Raw genomic sequence first — 21,257 nt, forward strand, 5'->3', positions numbered from 1 at the left:
GATTCAACAAAGAACAAGTCATACACACACTGCAGTATGAAGAAAATAAATCTTGGATAAGTCAGATGCCACTTTAGGGTGAAGCAGTCTCCTTTTGATTTTATTTATTTATTGATTTGTTCACTGATAGAACAAATATTGATCACTCCTAAATGAAGCACTCTGACAGCCACTGACCAGGAACTGTTCAGAATCCTCGTTGGTGGAGAAAGTGATTAGTAGCCACTTATAGATGGATTTGGAAGATGACAGACATTCTCCAAAATGCTGGACTATCAGAAATCAGAGTATCTAAGGGAGAGAAAGCAGGATGTTAACAGCAAAATATGAGACACTCACAACTCCAACCATCTCTATTAAAGTGCTGGCAAAAATTATAGAGCCCAAAAATAGTTTATGTGCTTCATATATCATAGACATTGGTTAGTAAACTACTGCTCGGCTGAAAAGCAAATATCATAAATAACAGAAATTGAGATCGATAATACCAATATCTTGTTGTCTATTCCATAAAGACATATTCTTATGCTTTGAGGTATAAAAAAAAAAATTAGGAGTCTTTATATGCACTATAAGAAAGGCCACAAAATCTTTAGCAAACAGGAAAAATGAAGTCTTTGGTGTGTTCATTATTAAAAACTGCAGCAGGGGGGAGCCCCGCCTGCGAGGCGCTGGACTGGCTCCCCGGCTGGAACACATCGAGCCAGCAGCAGGGCACTAATGCACTGGAATCGAATTTTGGCCACGGCAGCACCAAGGAGATTCCAACCGGCAAGGCGGGCTGTGTCTCCCCACCGTGCGATCCCTACAGGGTAATTCCCTCACACCTTTGCATCCCTTCTGGAACAGCCGTGCCACCTGCCCGGCAGCTGTTCCGCGCTCAGCAACGCCCATGGCCGTGGTACCTGCACGCTGTGGGGACAGCGAAGCCTCATCACCAGCACTTCTGTTCAGTCTGTTCCCAGCGATAAATAAAACATATTTGGGTCAAGAGACGACCACTGACTCGGGAAAGCCTTTTAAAGCCACGTCCACTGGGATGCCTGGGTGTCTCAGCGGTTGAGCGGAGGGCAGAGGGGCCAGAGGGGGAGTCAATCACCAGTCCAATGAATTAATCAATCATGCCTGTGTAATGAAACCTCCATAAAAATCCCTAACTGGGGATACCTGGGTGGCTCAGCAGTTGAGCTCTGCCTTTGGCTCAGGTCATGACCCTGGGGTCCCGGGATCGAGTTCCGCATTGGAGCCTCTCCTCCTTCTGTCTGTGTCTCTGCCTCTCTCTCCATGTCTCTCATGAATAAATAAATAAATAAAATCTTTTTTTATAAAAGCCCTAATTGAAGGGGCTTCAGAGACCTTTCAGTTGATGAACATGTGGAGGTCCTGCTAGGGTGCTGCACCCCAGGAGAGCATGGGGGCACCCTGTCTCTCCCCCACATGGCTGCCCTATGCCTCTCGTCCATCTGGCTATTCCAGAGCCATGTGCCCTCTACTAAATTGATAATATTAAGTAAAGCACTTTCCCGAGTTCTGTGAGCGATTCTAGCAAATTACCAAACCTGAGGAGCGGGTCGCAGAATCCCTAATCTATAGCTGGTCCAGCAGAAGTATGAGTGGCCTGGGACTTGGTGACTAGTGTCTGAGGTTGTGATGGCCTGGTGGGACTGGGGGGCCTGCCCTAACTCCCAGTTAGTTCCATCAGAAGTGATCTGAATCGCTCAACACCCAGCCGGTGTCATAGAATCAGAGACTGGGTTCTAGAAGGAGGGTGGCAGCTGGGAGGCTAGTCCAAGGGGACGCAGTCATCTGAGCAGGATGGGAGGAGGGCAGGATGGCAGCCCACCCGCTGCCGGACCCGTTGTCTTTGAACACCTCTCGGTGGGTGCTTCCTCTCACACAGGTGGACCTGCGGAGGCTCCTCTGGGCCAGTGGGGGTGGGGGGCGGGCAGGTGTGAGGAGAGTGATGAGAAAGCCTCACGGAGAGTGAGGACACGAGGGAGAGAAGAGCTGGCAAGCAGGCCTGGGCAGCTGAGTGTGCAACGCTGCCAGCCCTCGCTGGACACCATCTCGATGAGATCCGTATTATTACATAAGGACTTGGAGGGGCCCGTGCCCCTACTGTCTGCACCCCTGCTGTCTGATTGATGGGGTCAATCTCCATCTATGAGTAAGATTTCAGGTAAATATCGACACACCTGCTCTCTGTGTCCCCTGGTTTTTAATCCGCCGCCTTCCAAACGGAGGTGTGGTCCTGCAGGGCTGGGGGACCTGGGGGTGACCCCCCAGAGTCCCTTAGGGAGACAGATACACACTCTCTGCATCCCCACAGGCATGGGTCCCAGGTGGCACAGGTGCTTCCATCTGCATCACTCAACCTTCCTTCCAGAACTCTACAGTGAGGACCAAGCACCTGTGCCACTCAACCTTCCAGAACTCTACAGTGAGGACCTTGAGACCAAAGTAGACAGAGGGTGTGAGGGGTATGGAGGGCATGGACATGCCCACAGGAAAAGTCATTGTAAGCAGAGGGTATGACTGCTTGCAGAAAGGGTGGCAGGAGACAGTGCGGCTGGCAGCGACTTCTGGCAACTTCTGATGCATGTTGATGATGAGATTTGCCTGGAATGCGGGGCCCATGTACTTTCAGGGTGTGCATGGGGTTGCAGCTGGTGCAGGGGCCTTGCATGTCGGAGGTGTGCAGCGTCATCTGCTAGGTCACAGGGAGGCAGAGGGGGTTTTCATTTTTTATTTATTTATTTTGTTATTTCTATTTGTTTCCATTGAAGTTTGATTTGCCAACATATAATATAACACCCAGTGCTCATCCCATCAAGGCGGTGGGGGGTTCAAAATAAACAGACATGATGGAAGCACGGCTCGCTCGGCTCCCAGCCAGGTGGGGTAGGAACCCGTAGGAGGCGGGATGGATGTGAGAGTCAGAAGGCAGGACTGCCAGAGGACAGAGGGCAAGGGTGATACCTGAAATTAAATGCGGGGATCTGGGATCCTCCAGCACCAGGGGCGTCGGAGGAGGCAGAGATGTGGGGAACCTTTCGTTTGGGTCACACCGATCTCAGTGCGTGGATGCCACATTCAGGACATGGAGCAGTGCCTATGTTTCTGAAGGCCAAGTGTCCCGTTTAGGTAGCTAACAGTCTTTTTAATTTTCAAAATCAAACATCCACTCTCAGGGTTTACTCATTTAATGTAGAATATCCTGTGGATAAATGTGCTAACATGTCCAATTTATATTTAATTTTCAGTATCTCGGTTCACTATAACTTTCTGAAGACTTCTCATCCCTTTATTAAATTACACCAGAATAAATGAGTTAAGAACTTAGATTACTTTCCCAGTTCAAAGTTCCATATGCAATTATCCTCTGTTGTCTTACATTATTGCTTTTTCACTTATGTTATTTCTTTAACATTGTATTTCTCATTGCCTCCTATCTACACTTGACTCAAGAAAATCTAACCAGACCTAGCTTGTGGGACAGCTTGTGACAATTTGGGGACGGGGGGAGCATTATTTGATGGCAGGTGTTCCAGAAGAGAGAAGCCCAGAGAAGCCCAGCAGATTCATTCCATCGCCTAGAGGTCTGAATTTTCTATGTGTCTCTACACTCTGAGCACTTTTCTTCCCTTCATGAAGGAGCATTGAAACTTCACATTTTGCTATGGCTCTCTGGCAAGAGCAAGGAGGGATTTTGCTTCTCTCTCTCTCTCTCTCTCTCTCTCCCTCTTGCTTTCCAGAACCGTTTGCTCTTTCCCTCAGGGTGAGAAAACAAATAGGGTCAAGTAATCACATTTCCCTTCATCTCCCTTCTTTCAAAGACCGTTGGTGACCAGGGAGGCCAGCTGGGAAAGCAGGGTGCTTGGGGATTGAATAAATTAACTCCTTCACTGGTTTCATTTTGTGAGGTAATGATGGTTACCAGTGTCCAAGGTTATAAATCCAGCTTTTCGTAATCATAAAAAAGTAGAAGCAGTCCCAAAGTCCTTCAAGAGGGGAATGACTTCACAAACTGTGGTATGTCCATACAGTGGAACACTGCTCATTAACAAGAGGAATTACTGATTCATGCAACAATGTGGGTGAATCTGAACCGCATTTCACTGTGCAAAAAATCCAGGCCTCAAAGGCTCTCTATTCTATGATCCCACTCGTATACATTCTGAAAAGGGAAAAACAAACGGGGATGGAGCACAGATGAGTTACGGTCAGGGGTTGCAGGTGCCGAGAGGGCTCCATGACAGAAGCAAAGCATGATGGAAGTTTTGTGACAAAGGGACAATCGTGTGTCGTGGCTTTGCCAGCCGATATGTGACCATACATCTTTGTCAACACCCAGAAAGCCATCCGTATACCATAAAGTGTGCAGTTAACTAATGTTAATTAACTCTTAGCTGACGCATGCTGACTGGGAAAATCAACCGGGATGTGGGTGCAACCAAAACGGACCACACACTTTGGCAAAGGAGCCTTCCTCTGCTGCCAGCGAAAACTGTCCTCATGCTGGCTCCTTTGAAGACTGAGGTCATGACCTTCTAGCCTGGGGAGCCCCATTCCTGGGAATTAAGAACTCACTTTTGGGCAGGGAAAGCAAATCAGCACAAAGACACCACCAAGCTGCAGACTCAGAAAGTTGGGAAAGACCCCACTTAGAATCATTTAATTCACCCCTCGCTTCCAGCTTTGTACCTTTGTCTCATTCCTAAATGAAATCATTTCCAGAGAAGGATCAGAAAACTCTCCAGACAGCAGGCTATGTACTTTCAGCCCTCAGGATCAGCACACATCTGTGTAGTAGGAGAACAGAGGTGGGGCCGTCCTGGGCAGGCAACTCCATCTGTTTTTGGGACGCAGTTCCCAGCAGAGCTCACTACAGCAAGGGATGAATGGGAGTTTCTCTAATTGAATGACCGAGGAAATCTTGGGGTTCTCCTCAAGCCTTCACTCGTCCACCTCCACGGCCACCACACCTCACCGAGGAAAACTGCAAGGACCCAGGGGCTGTGGGATTCAATCTGAAATTTCCCACTGACCTAGGGGAAACGTAGAGCAATGAGGAAATAGAGGAAGGGGAAGGTGAAACCTGTTCTGCGCACAGTCACCACAGTGGCCTTTTACACGTGTGGATAGACCGTGTCACTGCCTTACATAAACCCAGGTCACAGGATTCCCTGCGCTTCACGGCACACACCGCCCTGCCCCTGGTGGGGTGACTGTCCTTGTGTGACCCTCCCCGTGCCCAGGGAAGGTCCACAGTCCTGGGCGTTGTATAAGAGGCCTTGCACGCTCCCATTCTTTGCTGACGGTTCTGACTTCACCCGCCCACTGACATCCTATTCCTGGGACGCCCTCCTGGCCGCGTGTAGCTTCACAAGCCACGTGTGCACATTCAAGCTGCGGCTCACCAGCCTGGGCTGGTGCCCTTACTTGCCCTCTGGCACCTATGCTTTGCACTGTTCAAAGTAGTACCTAACAGGCAAGTTTTTTTTTTTTTTAAGATTTTATTTATTTATTCATGAGAGACACAGAGAGAGGCAGAGACACAGGCAGAGGGAGAAGCAGGCTCCACGCAGGGAACCCGATGTGGGACTTGATCCCAGGACTCCAGGATCAGGCCCTGGGCTGAAGGCAGGCACTAAACCACTGAGCCACCCAGGGATCCCTAACAGGCAAGTTTTAATGGGAGTGATGGGTGAACTCAGCCAGGGGAGCCTTAGATTCTTTTGGACCTGGCCCCCTTAGAAAATCCTTTCAAACCTTTCTTGAGGATTTTTAAAAAGAAAGAAGAGAGTTTTTAAGAATTGCATACGAGGTTGAGATAAGTATGGCCCCCTCTCGAACCTACTGGGGGTCCCTTAGGTGGCTTTGCAAACCAGGCTGGACATAGGCTGCAGGCAGTTAGGACAGTGTCATCCACAGCAGGGAACGCTGCTGTGCCTGGACCAAGGGAATAAGCTGATCAAGCCACATTTTAGGGCAAAAGGTTATTTTTGTTTGTTTGTGTAGCAACGCTTAGGATGGACTGAAGAAGCTAACAATAATGAGATGAATTAATAGGTTACCTTAAGAGTCTTCGAATCAAAGAATGTGGACAGAGGCCGCAGGAGTGCAGAAGAGGTGGATTTCACGCTACGGAGACTGAGAAAGGGCAGAACATGGTCTGGCGGAGAGGCCCTGGGTCGGATTTTCCTTCTGTTTTGCTAAGGACCAAAGCGCATCGGGTCCTTCACCCCTGGACAGTCACAAGGACCTTGGTGATGGGAGGAGGGGCCGGGAAGGCCTGGACACGGGGTTGGAGAACCCGCCACCGCCTGCCCTGCACCCCGCACCCATCAGAGCAGCACCTCGCCGGTTCCCCGTCCCTCTCAGAAAATCGCCAGGTCTTTAGAACCAGGGCAGGACCAGAGAGACGCTCCTCTGGTACTTTGTCCTCCAGTGTCTGTTTGCTTCGCTCTGGCTGCCCCAGCTGCCAGGGAGGGAAACACACAAGGCCACAGGCGGCAGGTGGAGACAGTCAACACTCCAAATTCTAAAAACTCACGCATCACTATGCCATTGATTCAGCCTCTCATGACCACAGTCTTGGAATCAAGGACTTAAGGCAACACCTAGATGATGACTGAGACTTTTGGCTTACACCCCACCCACCCAGCACCCAGGGATACCGCACCCAGCACCCCACCCACCCAGCACCCAGGAATACCCCACTTAGCACCCCACCCACGCAGCACCCAGGAATACCCCACTTAGCTCCCTACCCACTTAGCACCCCACCCACGCAGCACTCAGGGATACCCAACCCAGAACTCGACCCACCATCACCCAGGGATATCCCACCCAGCACCCCACCCACCCAGCACCCACAGACACCCTACCCAGCACCCAGGAGCACCCCACCCAGCACCCAGGAAAAGCATAAAGCAGAGATACACTTACTGCAGACTTTAGAATAAATTGTTTGAAGATCACCAAAGGCCCCTCTCCACCTATGGGTGTGCCTGTTCAGGATGCTGTACAACCAGGACCCCTTTCTATGTGCATGGTATCCCTCCCAGTTTGTTCTTTAACTATTAGTTTTAATCACAGTATGTTTTTCACCCTGCTGTTTATATTGAAAGACTATCACATAGTCCAATTTGTCAGTCATAAAAATACATTCCACATCACATTGCTATGAAAAATTATTCCCTCCTGTTTTTTATACTATTTGTAAGGTGTTGTGCTTTGTTTTTATTTTGAAATGAATTTTACTTAATTTTTGTTTAGTTTTGCAGAAAAGTTGCAAGGAGCACAGAGTTCTCATTTAGCCTCCACTCATTTTCCCCTAATGTTCTCTAACATAATCATCCTACATTTACCAATACTAAGAAATTAACATTGATGCATTATTATCAACCAAACTGCAGACTTGTACTGGAATTTAACTAGTTTCTCCACTGGTGTCCCAAGATGCCAATTGCAATTAGTCACTGCTTCCTTAGATTTTCTCTGATGAGACAGTTTATCAATCTGTCCCTGTTGGTTATGATGCCTTTAGAGAGCCCTGGTCAGGCATTTCATAAAACACCCTTCAGTTTGGGTTTTCCTAGTGTTTTCTCATGATAAGAAGGGATTTCTGGGAAGATTTGGGGAGGAATAGATTTTTAGGAGGATACCACGCAGGTGATGTGCCTGTCCTATTACATTAGATCGGGGAATGTGTGATGTCAACATGACTTATTACTGGTGACATTAACCTTCATCACTTTGGTGCCTGCCTGGTTTCTCCACTGTAGAATTACTATTTTTCCCTTTCTATCCACTCTTTATTAGAAATGAGTCATTAATTCTAGCCCACACACAAGAGAAGGGAAATTAAGCTTCACCTCCTGGAAAGAGAAATATCAAATAATTTGTGGACATATGTTAAAACCATCATACTAATTAATAAATAGTTGGCATTCATCCATGAATAGTGCCTGCAGCAATATTCCTGTGATGTTCTAATGGTGATTTTCTATTTCCCTCGTTCTGTCTGCATTCATTAATTGGAATTTTTCTGTAAGGGCGATTCGCTCTTTCTCCCATGTTTATTTACTAATTCAGATACAGAGTTGGACTCCAAATAGATTAAACATCAAAAGAAGAAAGATGAGAATATAAAACTAACCCAGGGATAGGGAAAACATTATAAACACAGCAAAAACATTAAAGACAATTAGGCATTTCTAATCAACAATAAACACCCACAGAGTGTTAAGAGAGACTGTAACCTCCAGGATACAACCTGTATAGAGTAAACTGGATATTTCTGAAACACGTCTAAAAGTCTAGCTTATCCGGGATGCCTGGGTGGCTCAGAGGTTGAGCATCTGCCTTTGGCTCAAGTCGTGATCCAGGGTCCTGGGATTGAGTCCCACATCAGGCTCCCCGCAAGGAGTCTGCCTCTCCCTCTGCCTGTGTCTCTGCCTCTCTCTCTGTATCTTTCATGAATAGATAAATCTTAAAAAAAAAAAAAAAAAAGTCTAGCATATCCAAAAACCCTTACTAATGAGCTACCAAGACAGCAACCACAGAGCTAAGGGGGTTCCTATCTTTAAAAATCCAAGAGAGATATGGATGGGCAATTTCCAGAAAAGGACCCTAAACATCCATTTGGAGAAGAGATGCTCAATTTACTAGTAAGCCAGCAAACATATGTTGAAACAACGAGATATGTGTCACATCCATCAAAGTGACTAATAAGGTAGGTAATAATAATATGTGTCGGCCAAGATGTGAGGAAATGATCTTTCAAGCCTTTCTGTGTGAGTGTAAATCATGGAACATTCTGGAAAAGACTTTGGGAAACATTCAAAGACATAAAGTAATAGAGTGTCCTGTGAACAGCTACCTCATTCCTGGGCGTATATCTAAGAGATACTCTTTAATTCATCCATTAGGAGACACAGCAAGGTTGGTGTGTCGTGGCAGGGAATTAGAAACAATTTGTTTTATATTATTAGGTGACTAGATGAGAAAAATAGAGCTGGTGCATGCTCCCGAATACTGCATGACAAGGAAAAACCCCAAAGTCTGAAGAAGTACGCAGAGCAGTGCTGGTAGATATCGAATGCACCAGGAAAAGGGTAAGACACAGAAGAGATTTCCAACACATCGGTATCCACACAGAGGAAAAAGCACAGGTTCAAAGCCACTGCATGTTTTACCAGGCAATGTCTTTAAGGACACCCACCAACATTGGGAGGAGTGCTTTTGTGGAGAAGGAAACAGACACGTGAGGATGAGGATGGGAAATACTGTGGGAAGGGTGTTTGTGAACCCGTGGAGATCTTAATCACTACAGAGGAAGGTGGCTAACTTATTGTAAGTAATTGACTTTTTTTTTTTTTTTAAGTTAGGAAGCAGTAATTTGCAAATGCCCTATAGCTCAGAAGACACTGGTGCCTAAGGGGAAGGAGGTGAAAAATCCCATTGTTAGTGTAGAAATGCCACTGATTTCTGGGCATTGATTTTGTACCCTGCCACACTGCCGAAATGCTATATGAGTTCTAGCAATCTTGGGGTGGAGTCTTTTGGGTTTTCTATGTACAGTATCATGTCATCTGCAAAGAGGGAGAGTTTGGCTTCTTCTCTGCCAATTCGAATGCCTTTTATTTCTTTTTGTTGCCTGATTGCTGAGGCTAGGACTTCCAGTACTATGTTGAATAGCAGCAGTGGTGAGAGTGGACATCCCTGTCATGTTCCTGATCTTAAGGGAAAGGCTCTCACTTTTTCTCCTTTGAGAAGGATATTTGCTGCGGGCTTTTTGTAGATGGCTTTTAAGATGCTGAGGAATGTTCCCCCTACCCCTACACTCTGAAGAGTTTTGATCAGAAATGGATGCTATATTTTGTCAAATGCTTTCTCTGCATCTATTGAGAGGATCATATGGTTTTTGTTTTTTCTCTTGTTGATATCCTCTATCACGTGGATTGTTTTACAAGTGTTGAACCAGCCTTGCATCCCGGGGATAAATCTCACTCTGTCATGATGAATAATCTTCTTAATGTACTGTTGGATCCTATTGGCTAGTATCTTGTTGAGAATTTTTGCACCTGTGTTCATCAGGGATATTGGTCTATAATTCTCCTTTTTGGTGGAGTCTTTGTCTGGTTTTGGAATTAAGGTGATGCTGGCCTCATAAAACGAGTTTGGAAGTACTCCATCCTTTTCTATCTTTTAGAACAGCTTTAGTAGAATAAGTATTCTTTCTTCTTTAAACAGTTTGATAGAATTCCCCTGGGAAGCCATCTGGCCCTGGACTCTTGTGTCTTGGGAGGTTTTTGATGACTGCTTGAATTTCCTCCCTGGTTATTGGCCTGTTCAGGTTTTCTATTTCTTCTGGTTCCAGTTTTGGTAATTAGTGGTTTTCCAGAAACTCATCCATTTCTCCTAGATTGCCTAATTTGTTGGCATATAGCTGCTCATAATACGTTTTTAAAATCTTTTGTATTTCCTTGGTATTGGTTGTGATCTCTCCTCTTTAATTCATGATTTTATTAATTTGATTTTTTTCTTTTTAATAAGGCTGGCTAATGGCTTATCTATCTTATTAATTCTTTCAAAGAACCAACTCCTGGTTTTGTTGATCTGTTCCACAGTTCTTCTGCTCTCTATTTCATTGAGTTCTGCTCAAATCTTTATTAATTCTCTTCTTCTGCTGGGTGTAGGTTTTATTTGCTGTTCTTTCTCCAGTTCCTTTAGGTGCAAGGTTAGCTTTTGTATTTGAGTTCTTTCCAGTTTTTTGAGGGATGCTTGTATTGCAATGTATTTCCCTCTCAGGACTGCTTTTGCTGTACCCCAAAGATTTTGAACTGTTGTATCTTCATTCTCATTAGTTTCCATGAATCTTTTTAATCTTCTCTAATTTACAATGGTTGACCCTTTCATCTTTTAGCAAGATGGTCTTTAACCTCCATGTGTTTGAATTCCTTCCAAATTTCTTCTTGTGATTGAGTTCTAGTTTCAAAGCATTATGATCTGAAAATATGCAGGGGACAATCCCACTCTTTTGGTATCGGTTGAGACATGATTTGTCTCAATCATGTGGTCTATTCTGGAGAAAGTTCCATGTGCACTTGAGAAGAATGTGTATTCAGTTGTATTTGGATGTAGAGTTCTGTAAATATCTGTGAAATCCATCTGGTCCAGTGTATCATTTAAAGCTCTTGTTTCTTTGGAGATGTTGTGCTTAGAAGATCTGTCATTTACAGAAAGTACCATGTTAAAGATTCTAGTTTTAGTGTATTATTAAGCAAGTATGTCTTAACTTTGGTTATTAATTGATTGATATACTTGGCAGCTCCCACATTAGAGGAGTCAATCCCATTTACAATTGCACCCAAAAGCATAAGATACTGAAGAATAAACCTAACCAAAGAAGTAAAGGATCTATACTCTAAAAACTACAGAACACTTCTGAAAGAAATTGAGGAAGACACAAAGAGATGGAAAGATATTCCATGCTCATGGATTGGAAGAATATTGTGAAAATGTCAATGCTACCCAGGGCAATTTACACATTTAATGCAATCCCTAGCAAAATACCATGGACTTTCTTCAGGGAGTTGTAACAAATCATCTTAGGATTTATATGGAATCAGAAAAGACCCTGAATAGCCAGGGGAATATTAAAAAAGAAAACCAGACTGGAGGCATCACAATGCCAGATTTCAGGTTGTACTACAAAGCTGTGGTCATCAAGACAGTGTGGTACTGGCACAAAAACAGACACATAGATCAATGGAACAGAATAGAGAAGCCAGAAATGGGCCCTCGACTCTATGGTCAACTAATATTCAACAAAGCAGGAAAGACTATCCACTGGAAAAAGGACAGTCTCTTCAATAAATGGTGCTGGGAAAATTGGACAGCCACATGCAGAAGAATGAAACTAAACCATTCTCTTACACCAGACACAAAGATAAACTCAAAATGGATGAAAGATCTAAATGTGAGACAAGAATCCATCAAAATTCCAGAGGAGAGCACAGGCAACACCCTTTTTGAACTTGGCCACAGCAACTTCTTGCAAGATACATCTATGAAGGCAAGGGAAACAAAAGCAAAACTGAATTATTGGGACTTCATCAAGATTTAAAGCTTCTGCACAGCAAAAGAAACAGTCAACAAAACTAAAAGACAACCTACAGAATGGGAGAAGATATTTGCAAATGACATATCAGATAAAGGGCTAGTATCCAAGATCCATAAAGAACTTACTAAACTCAACAGCAAAGAAACAAACAATCCAATCATGAAGTGGGCAAAAGACATGAACAGAAATTTCAGAGGAAGACATAGACATGGCCAACAAGCACATGAGAATATGCTCCGCATCCCTTGCCATCAGGGAAATACAAATAAAAACCACAAGGAGATACCAGCTCACACCAGTGAGAATGAGGAAAATTAACAAGGCAGGAAACAACAAATGTTGGAGAGGATATGGAGGAAGGGAAACCCTCTTGCCCTGTTGGTGGGAATGTGAACTGGTGCAGCCACTCTGGAAAACTGTGTGGAGGTTCCTCAAAGAGTTAAAAATAGACCTGCCCTAGGACCCAGCAATTGCACTGCTGGGGATTTACCCCAAAGATTCAGATGCAGTGAAACGCCGGGACACCTGCACCCTGATGTTTATAGCAGCAATGGCCACAATAGCCAAACTGTGGAAGGAGCCTCGGTGTCCATCGAAAGATGAATGGATAAAGAAGATGCGGTTTATGTATACAATGGAATATTACTCAGCCATTAGAAATAACAAATGCCCACCATTTGCTTCGACATGGATGGGACTGGGGGGTATTATGCTGAGTGAAATAAGTCAATCATAGAAGAACAAACATTATATGGTCTCATTCATTTGGGGAATATAAAAAATAGTGACAGGGAATAAAGGGGAAAGGAGAAAAAATGAGTGGGAAATATCAGAGAGGGTGACAAAACATGAGAGACTCCTAACTCTGGGAAACAAACAAGGGGTGGTGGAAAGGGAGGTGGGTGGGGGGATGGGGTGACTGGGTGATGGGCACTGAGGGGGACACTTGACAGAATGAGCACTGGGTGTTATACTGAATTTTGGCAAATCGAACTCCAATAAAAAATACATACATACATACATACATAAATAAATAAGAAAAAAAAGAGATACATTAAATAAAAAATACAATACAATACAATACAGTACAATAAAAAGAAACTCCACAAACAGGGGACACCTGGGTGGCTTAGCAGTTGAGCATCTGCCTTAGGCTCAGGTCGTGATCCCAGCGTCCTGAGATCGAGTCCAGGATTGGGCTCTCTCTCTGTATCTCTCATGAGTATATAAATAAACAAAATCTTGAAAAAAAAAAAGAAAGAAAGAAACCCACAGACCCAATGATATCCATATCCAGGATATGGATAAACAACATGCAACCTAGCCACACAAGGGACTGTTATTCGGCCATCAAAAGGAATGCAGCACCGCTATGGTGAGGATGAACCTCACATCGGTCATGATCAGCACAGGAAGGCAGATGCAAAAGGTAAAAGGTCACGCAGGATGCACTTCCACTTACATGAAATTTTACAAACAGGTGAATCCTTAGAGACAGAAAGAAGGTTCTTGGTTGCCAAGTCAGTGGCGGTGGTGGGTGGGAGGAGTGGAGAAAAGTGAGCAACTTTCTAGGGGTTTGGGATCTCCTTTGAGGGCAGTAAAAAGGTCTTGGATCTACACAAAGGTAACAGTTGCCTAGAATGGGGACTGAACGAAACTCCAGTAAATTGTAGACTTTAAAATAGTAAATGATATGTTACCTGAGCTTTACTTCAATAAAAATATAATCTTCACAGTTATCACGGAGAGGAGCAGATAACTCCTCTCTGAAGGGACATAACCTTCTCATAAATCCCTAAATAATTAGTCTCAGCCCTGGAAACTGGGGGAAGCACATCTCTCAGAGTGATCATTTAGAGCAGAAGAACCAGAATGTATCTCACAAGTTTTTATACTCCATGCTTTAACCAGGAAGCAAATAATGGATTTTAATTATGTTTTAGACTATGCATTATTATGTTAATAATTAATAACACTTAATGCTTTTTTGTGGGCTAGATATATGTGGTTATTATGCATAATACATTAAATATATTTATATATTACAGAATTATAAAATTATGATCATATATATTTATATAATTATGTTATACATATTATTACATATATAATGTAAAATTATAATTATATAATTAATTATATATGTTTATAACATATATAATAATTATGTAATTTATACAATAACTAATATGTAATTATATACATTATACATTATGCATAACATGTATTATAATTATGTAATTATGCATCATTATATTTGTGTGTGTGTATATATATATATAGAGACACACACACACACAAACATATAGGTTAAGGAATGAGGCCTGAAGTGAAGTTTGATTATCTTCTCTTGAAGACTTAGAGTAGTTTCACAAAGGGTCTCTCTCTTTGAACAATGGATAGCCAATGAGACGTATCAAGAAGAGGATGGACAAATTAGATCAACATTTTGAAAAGACTACTCTGGCTGCATGTGGAGAATAGATGGCAGCGGTCAAACATGGGTGCAGGTGGGTCATGAGAAGTCTTCCACGGAGTTCAAAGACCACAGACAACTTGGATTTGGCTAACGTCACAGGAGAAAGACTTTCATGGCTGAATTTGAACTGCCCTTAGGAGAAGACCAAAATGACTGGATCTTGAGAGACATGATGTCAGGGATGACATCGGGATTCTGGCTGGCCTGACCACCGATCAGACAGTAATGCCAGCCGTGAGATCCTGGTTCATTTCCAAATGTGCTGGGATTGGGGTGTGTTTGATGATTCCTAACGTGGCTGACAGGTAATCGATACATGCAAGTGGAGGCTGGGTCTGTAACAATTGCTCTGCTCATAGGTGTCAAGCAAAGCGAGAGCCATGGAAGAGATGGATTATTGGATTCTAAAGTGAAACCGGCATCCATTTCTAGTTAATAATTTTAAGCATAGGTGAATTGAAAGTTTGACACCAATATTTGAGTTACAGGAGGATAAATATTAACATTTAGACCAAACTCAAAGTTGTATTTGAATATCACCCAACCTATTCAGGTCTTTTGGCATATTCTTTTTTTTTTTTTTTAAGATTGTATTTATTTATTCCTAAGAAACACACAGAGAGAGGTAGACACATAGGCAGAGGGAGAAGCCAGGTCGCCCACAGGGAGCCTGATGTGAGACTTGATCCCAAGACCCTGGGATCACGACGTGAGCCGAAAGCAGGTACTCAATCACTGAGCCACCCAGGTGCCCCAAGCCTTTTGGCATATTCTAATTAGTGATGTATAACAAGTACCAATCTCACTGGCAAATGGCCTAGGCTTTTCTGAACCAGGCTGAATCTGTAGATCAATTCCCCCTTTTTTTTAGTGAACTTTTTATTGTATAATAGTTTTAGATTTCCAAAAACCTTGTGAAGAGAGTACAGAGCATTCCCATATACTCCACATCCAGTCACCTCATTATTAACATCCTACATTAGTGTGATACATTTGTCACAATCAGTGATCCAATATTGCTACATTACTATTAATTAAAATTGATAGACTTTATTTAGATTTCCTCATGTTTCCTTGTAAAGTCCCTTTTCTGTCTCAGTACTCCATTTAGGATACCACATTACACTTAGTCATTAGGTCTCCTCTACATTGTGATAGTTTCTCAGACTTGCTTTGATTTTGATGATATTAACATTTTTTAAGGAGTACTGGTCAGGTATTTTGTAGTCTGTCAGTTGGGATTTATCTGATGTAGATCACTTCCTGTGTTAAGTCTCATTAAAAAGTAACTTTACAGAAAGCCAACTCTTAGTCCCAAAGTTAGACCCTGGAGAAGGAAATCCCACAATGCCTTGCTTTCCAACTCCTTAGGGCTTGTGAACTTTCAGAGAGCATTCTTCTTCCTCTGCGCACATCAAAAAACACATAAAGGTGTAAATTAATTTCCTAGACATTTGTCAAACTGTCAAATTTTATGTGCACACTTCATACTGTAAATTTGATAAGCAGCAGTAATTAGGTTCCGACTTGCAGTATACATCCAGCCAGGCATTAATGCGTTAATCGTGTCGGCACTGACCATGTGGTATTATATTTGTTCCTTTCTTTGTCAATCTCCTGTAAGGGACAGTGACCTCTTTGATAAAAAGAGTTTGTTTGTTCGTTCACATTTTTGTCTCCCACACCCAACACAGTGGAGGAGATCATATGAAAATAGGTGGACACGTGAATGAATGTGCGAGATACTGTAGACTCAAATGTGATTGACAGATGAGCAGAGAAGAGCGGACACAGCAGGCCTGGCTGCTGCCCTTAGACATGCTCTTAGCAGGTCGATTCCCATCTGCGGTCCGGGAACTTGGATTTGGCCAGAGCTCCTGCTATTGTGCTGAGGGTAGCGGCTCACGCTGCCTAAACTGTTGGGACAGACAATGTGGTTACGCTGAGCACCTGCTTTCCTTCTGGGAGTCTGGAATCTCAGTACGGGGTGGGCAGAAGGTGCCGACAGGACCAACCTCTGATGAAAACCTTGGACGCATAGACTCAAACTAGCTTCCATGGTTGGTAACAGGACACATGTTACAACTCATAACTCCCTGCTGGAGGAATCGAGTTATGCCATGGGAGTCCAATGGGGGAGGACTCTTGGAACTTTCCTCCAGACTTTTTCCCTTTACTGGTTTAGCTTTGTAGACTTTAGATGACAGCTGTGAGTCAAACTATATGCTCTATATGCTGAGTCCCAGGAGTCCTGGTAAATCGTCGAACATTGAGAGGGGGCCCTCTGGAAATCCCTGATACTGGGTCCAGCATGTACATGTGTGTATGTGCCAGCAGGGGAGCCTCACTCTCCCCTATGATTCTGGCCTTATCGGGACTTCCAGTCACTGCAGCTCAATTCCACAACCATTTGTTGACCAGCAGCATCCACAGGACCTATGCATAAAAGAAAACTGAAAGTGAGGGACAAAGTTGAGTTAGACAAACATGTCAGCTCTTAGAAAATGCATGATTTAGTTCACATAAACCAGTAACCATAAAACAAGTCAGATCATGGAAAGCTAGAAGGGAGGAGAGACAAAAGGGCCTGGGAGGAGAGATGAATGTCACTCACCCAAGGACAGGGGTGACATTCCAACTGTATAATGAAATGACAACAGACTTGCAAAGCAGGTGCAGTCCAAACCCAGCCCAAATGAGATGTATTCCCACCCCAGATTGGTTTGGGATAATCTATGTGGCTACATGTTGATTTGTTCATTTTCTTTCACATGGTTTCAGGGGAAGAGGGAGTCAATTTTCACGGCATGAGCATGACATGCCAGAGGCTGAACCTGTTGTTAAGTGGGCACCCTGGCCCCAGAGTCTCAGCTCATTCATCCTGCAGACACGTCTTAGGGACCGTCTGATCTCAGAGGAATCATGGGAGTATGAGATGATGCATTGCAACTGAAGAAGAATTCCAGTACTTTCATGACTCTGCTTGGGTTCTCTGAATCCAAAAATCGCTTCTCTGGGTCAGGACTTGTGATCCGGGCTGAGGACTCCCTCCAGGGGAGCCATTCAGGACCTCAGGCCGAGGAGGCAGGAACACAGGCAGCAGACATGAGCCCAGAGGTCACATCCGGAATCTGACCAGGACCACCAGGGTATGAAATACGGTGAAACCTAATCAAACATAATGACAAACATAATGATATTATGAACTGGAATTCACCAACCTGTGGAAGGTCGGCACCTCCTCATCTTTGTAGTATAGTGTGAATCACTAGGCTGGAATTACCAGCAGAGCTTGGAGAAGTCCTGATACCCAGCTCACCCCAGACCAATGAGGCTGACTCTCTGCCAGGAAAATGAGTTTTAAAACTTCACAGGAGCTTCCCGTGTGTACCAAGCTGGCATGGAAGTTGCCACATCCTAAAAGAGGGCTGAGTATAAAAGGATTTCGACACTCTATAGCAAAGTCACACCAGAAGAAACAAAAGCTATCATCTTCTGGCATGGTTTAGGGGAAAGGCTGTCCTCAGGCCAGAGCCCAGGAGACCAGCAGCCATCCTGCCATATTTTCCCATGTCATAGCTCCATGGGCATTAAGACCACTGCTGTACAGCATTATATTACTTGGCAAAACCCAGAATCTTGTCCTGTAAGGGAGTGAATTACAACACCAACAGAATTTGTCTTGCACAGTGTCTGCTATGGAAGGAAAATCCTGAGAATTGATGTGGGGACAGTTGGGAAGATATTCATGAATCTGGAACCACCTGAACTCCCAAATTCTGATAAGTCTGCTCTGCCCATAGATGGATCTGCTCCACCCTCATCTGGGAAGATTGATCCTGCTTTATCCCTAAAAAGCTATAATGGCCTCCCTGAAGTAGGGAGTTAACTTGCAAGACATTGCTGATTCTTTTCAAGGCTCAACCCCATCACTCCTCTTCGCTTCCCAACCTACAACTACACTGAATTACCAGCAGACCCCAGAAGGTACAAAGTATGACCTCTGAGCAGGGGCAATGAGCTTCTGGAAGGATATGTGATTTCTCCAGTACATGCACACATTAAAAAAAAGAAGGCGTGTAGAAATGAATATTAAGAGCATGGGTTGAAGGTAGAAGGAATATGAAACAGATCAGAACAGACTTGTCAATACAGACCCGGTAAGCAGAGAGTCTGCAGCTAATGTTGCAGCTTTGGGTTGGAACAGGTCCTAACAGTTTGTTCAATTGGTTGATTGGCTGAAACATAACCCAAAAAGTGGCTGACACTAAATAAAGTCATTTATTTCTCACAGTTCTGGAGTCTACAAGTCTGAGATCAGGATGCCAGTGTGGTCAGTGTGGTCAGCTTCTGGCAAGGGCTGGCTTCTGGGTTGCACATTGTCAATTTCTCCTTTGACAGAAGGAGGAAGGGACGTCTCTGGAATTTCTTCCCTAAAGGCCCTAATTCCATTCATGAGGGCTCCCCAAGGACCTCCTCCCAAGACAATCACACTGGCGATTGGAATTTCAGCATATAGACTTTAGAGGACATCAGATTCAGTCTGTTGCAGAGGCTGGGAAAGTGAGAGTGTACTTGTCATTGGAGGTATCCTAACCCACCCTGAGAGCAACCAGAGACATACCTTTCACCAGGACTATGAGAAAAAAATTATTAGCAAATGGAGCCCCAAATCCTTGAAGTGTTCTGTATTGCTCTTTGCTGTAGGCCAGATCCTAGGTGGGAATTGTAGTTATAATTGGAAAACCTAAATGCAAAAGAATCAATTGGATTCAAGGTGGCATGGGCCAAGTGGCAGCACTCTATAGCTAAAGCAGTGTGGACATGGTGGCCATAGTAGGCAGCAAAGTCAACTCAGCAATCAGAACAGAGACACAGAGACCCATGGCATTGGCCGCTTGGCCATTGCCTTCCTAGAAATGAAAGAAATGCGAAGTCTGATACTTGATCTGTATGAGCAGAAGAATCCTAGGTCAAGTGAACAAATCTTAACCTGAATCATAAAAACAGAGGCATGGCTTCTCTGTCAATTCCCAGACTCAACCCAGTTTACAGATCCAATACCCCTTGAACAGATGGAAAGCCAGGAGGGGTGACTCTGCTACACTGCGAAAACTTTACTGTTAATCCTTCACCCAGATTTCCCTATGGGGTTACTATGCATTGCAAAAAAGAAAATAATCAGATTTTTCAGAGACTATGGACACTGGCTCTGAATTCTCATTAATTTCAGGAGATTCAAAACATTCCTGTCGTCCACCAATCAGAGTAGAAGCTTATGGAAATCAGAGAGTCAATGGAATTTATCTCAGGCTGATCTCAGAGTTGGTCCAGTGGATCTCTGAATTTATTTTGTGGTTATTTTCCCAAGTCTGGAATGCATAACTGGAAAGACATTCTCAGCAACTGCCGGAATCCCTGCATTGATTCCATGGCCTATTGAGTAAGTACTATTAAGGTGAGAAAGCCAAGTGAAAGCTACTAGAACTGCTTGTACTGTAGGAAAGTAGAAAACTATAAGTACTGGTATGTTCCTGGAGGGATTGCAGAGATTAGCACCACCATCAAGGACTTGAGGGGTGCAGAGGTGGTGACAGCCAATCCCTCCCCTCTTCAGCTCACCTATTAAATCTGTGCAGAAAACAGATGGATCCCGGAATAATGACTATGGATTCTCATAAGTTTAATCAGACTCTGTGCTCCTGCAGCAGATGTAGTTTCATTGCTTGGAAAAATCAACACATCCCCTGCAATCGAATATACAACTATTGACCTGAAAAATGCTTTCTCCTCCAACCTGTTAGTAAAAACCATGAGTAGTTTCCTTTCAGCTGGCCAGGCCAACAATACACCTCCCCTGTCCTACCTCAGAGGCACATCAACTCTCCAACTCTATGTTATAATTTACTTCACAGGGATTTTGACAGCCTTTCCCTTCCACATAAGCTGTCACACTGGCCCATTACACTGATGATGTTATGCTGATTGGACATCGTGAGCAAGAAGTAGCAACTACTGTAGACTTACTGGTAAGACATTAGTGTGTCAGAGGGTGGGAAATGGATCAGACGAATTTCAGAAGCCTTTTACCTCAGTGAAATTTCTAGGGCCTGGTGGTGTGGGGCACAATAAGATGTCCCTTCTAACTTGGATAACTTGTTGTATCTGACCTGTCCTACAACCATGAAAGAGATGTGATGCCTGGTGATCCTCTTTGACTTTTGGAGGCAAAGTAGTCCTCATTTAGATGTGTTACTCCAGTCCATTTACTGAACGACCCAAAAAGCTACTAGTTTTCAGTAAGACCCAGAACAACAGAAGGCTCTGCAACAGGTTCAGGCTGCTGTACGAGCTGCTCTGCCACTCAGTCCACATGATCCAGTAGTTCCAATGGTGCTTGAAGTGGCAGTGGTAGATAGGGTTGCCATTTGGAACTTTGGCAAGTTCTTATAGGTGATTTTCAATAGAGGACCTTAGGATTTGGGGACAAAGCCCTGCCATCCTCTTTGGATAATTACTCTTCTTTTGAGAAATAGCTTATAATCTGTTAGAAGAGCTTAGTAGAGATACTTAACCTTGGGCCACCCAGTTACCATGTGACCTCAACTTGACCCCCATTGTGACACCCACCCATCAAGTGAGTGG

General features: G+C 43.9%; 2 long non-coding RNA genes across 3 annotated transcripts; both read right to left on the reverse strand.

The window, feature by feature from the left end:
* Positions 1–72: 72 nt before the first annotated feature.
* LOC112644833 (uncharacterized) lies at positions 73–6,625 on the reverse strand. Its single transcript, XR_003126790.3, has 2 exons — positions 6,078–6,625; positions 73–291 (listed from the first exon to the last, which is right to left on the reverse strand). It is a non-coding gene; the product is annotated as an uncharacterized LOC112644833 (long non-coding RNA).
* Positions 6,626–15,640: 9,015 nt separating this feature from the next.
* Positions 15,641–21,181, reverse strand: LOC112644835 (uncharacterized). Of its 2 annotated transcripts, none has more exons than XR_003126792.3 (3): positions 20,703–21,181; positions 17,582–17,780; positions 15,641–17,048 (listed from the first exon to the last, which is right to left on the reverse strand). It is a non-coding gene; the product is annotated as an uncharacterized LOC112644835 (long non-coding RNA). The 2 variants fall into 2 exon arrangements; XR_003126791.3 differs by having other exon boundaries at positions 20,640–21,181.
* Between the last annotated feature and the right edge of the window lie 76 nt (positions 21,182–21,257).

The sequence above is a fragment of the Canis lupus genome, chromosome 1 (assembly GCF_003254725.2).
Source record: "Canis lupus dingo isolate Sandy chromosome 1, ASM325472v2, whole genome shotgun sequence".
Lineage (NCBI taxonomy): Eukaryota > Metazoa > Chordata > Mammalia > Carnivora > Canidae > Canis > Canis lupus.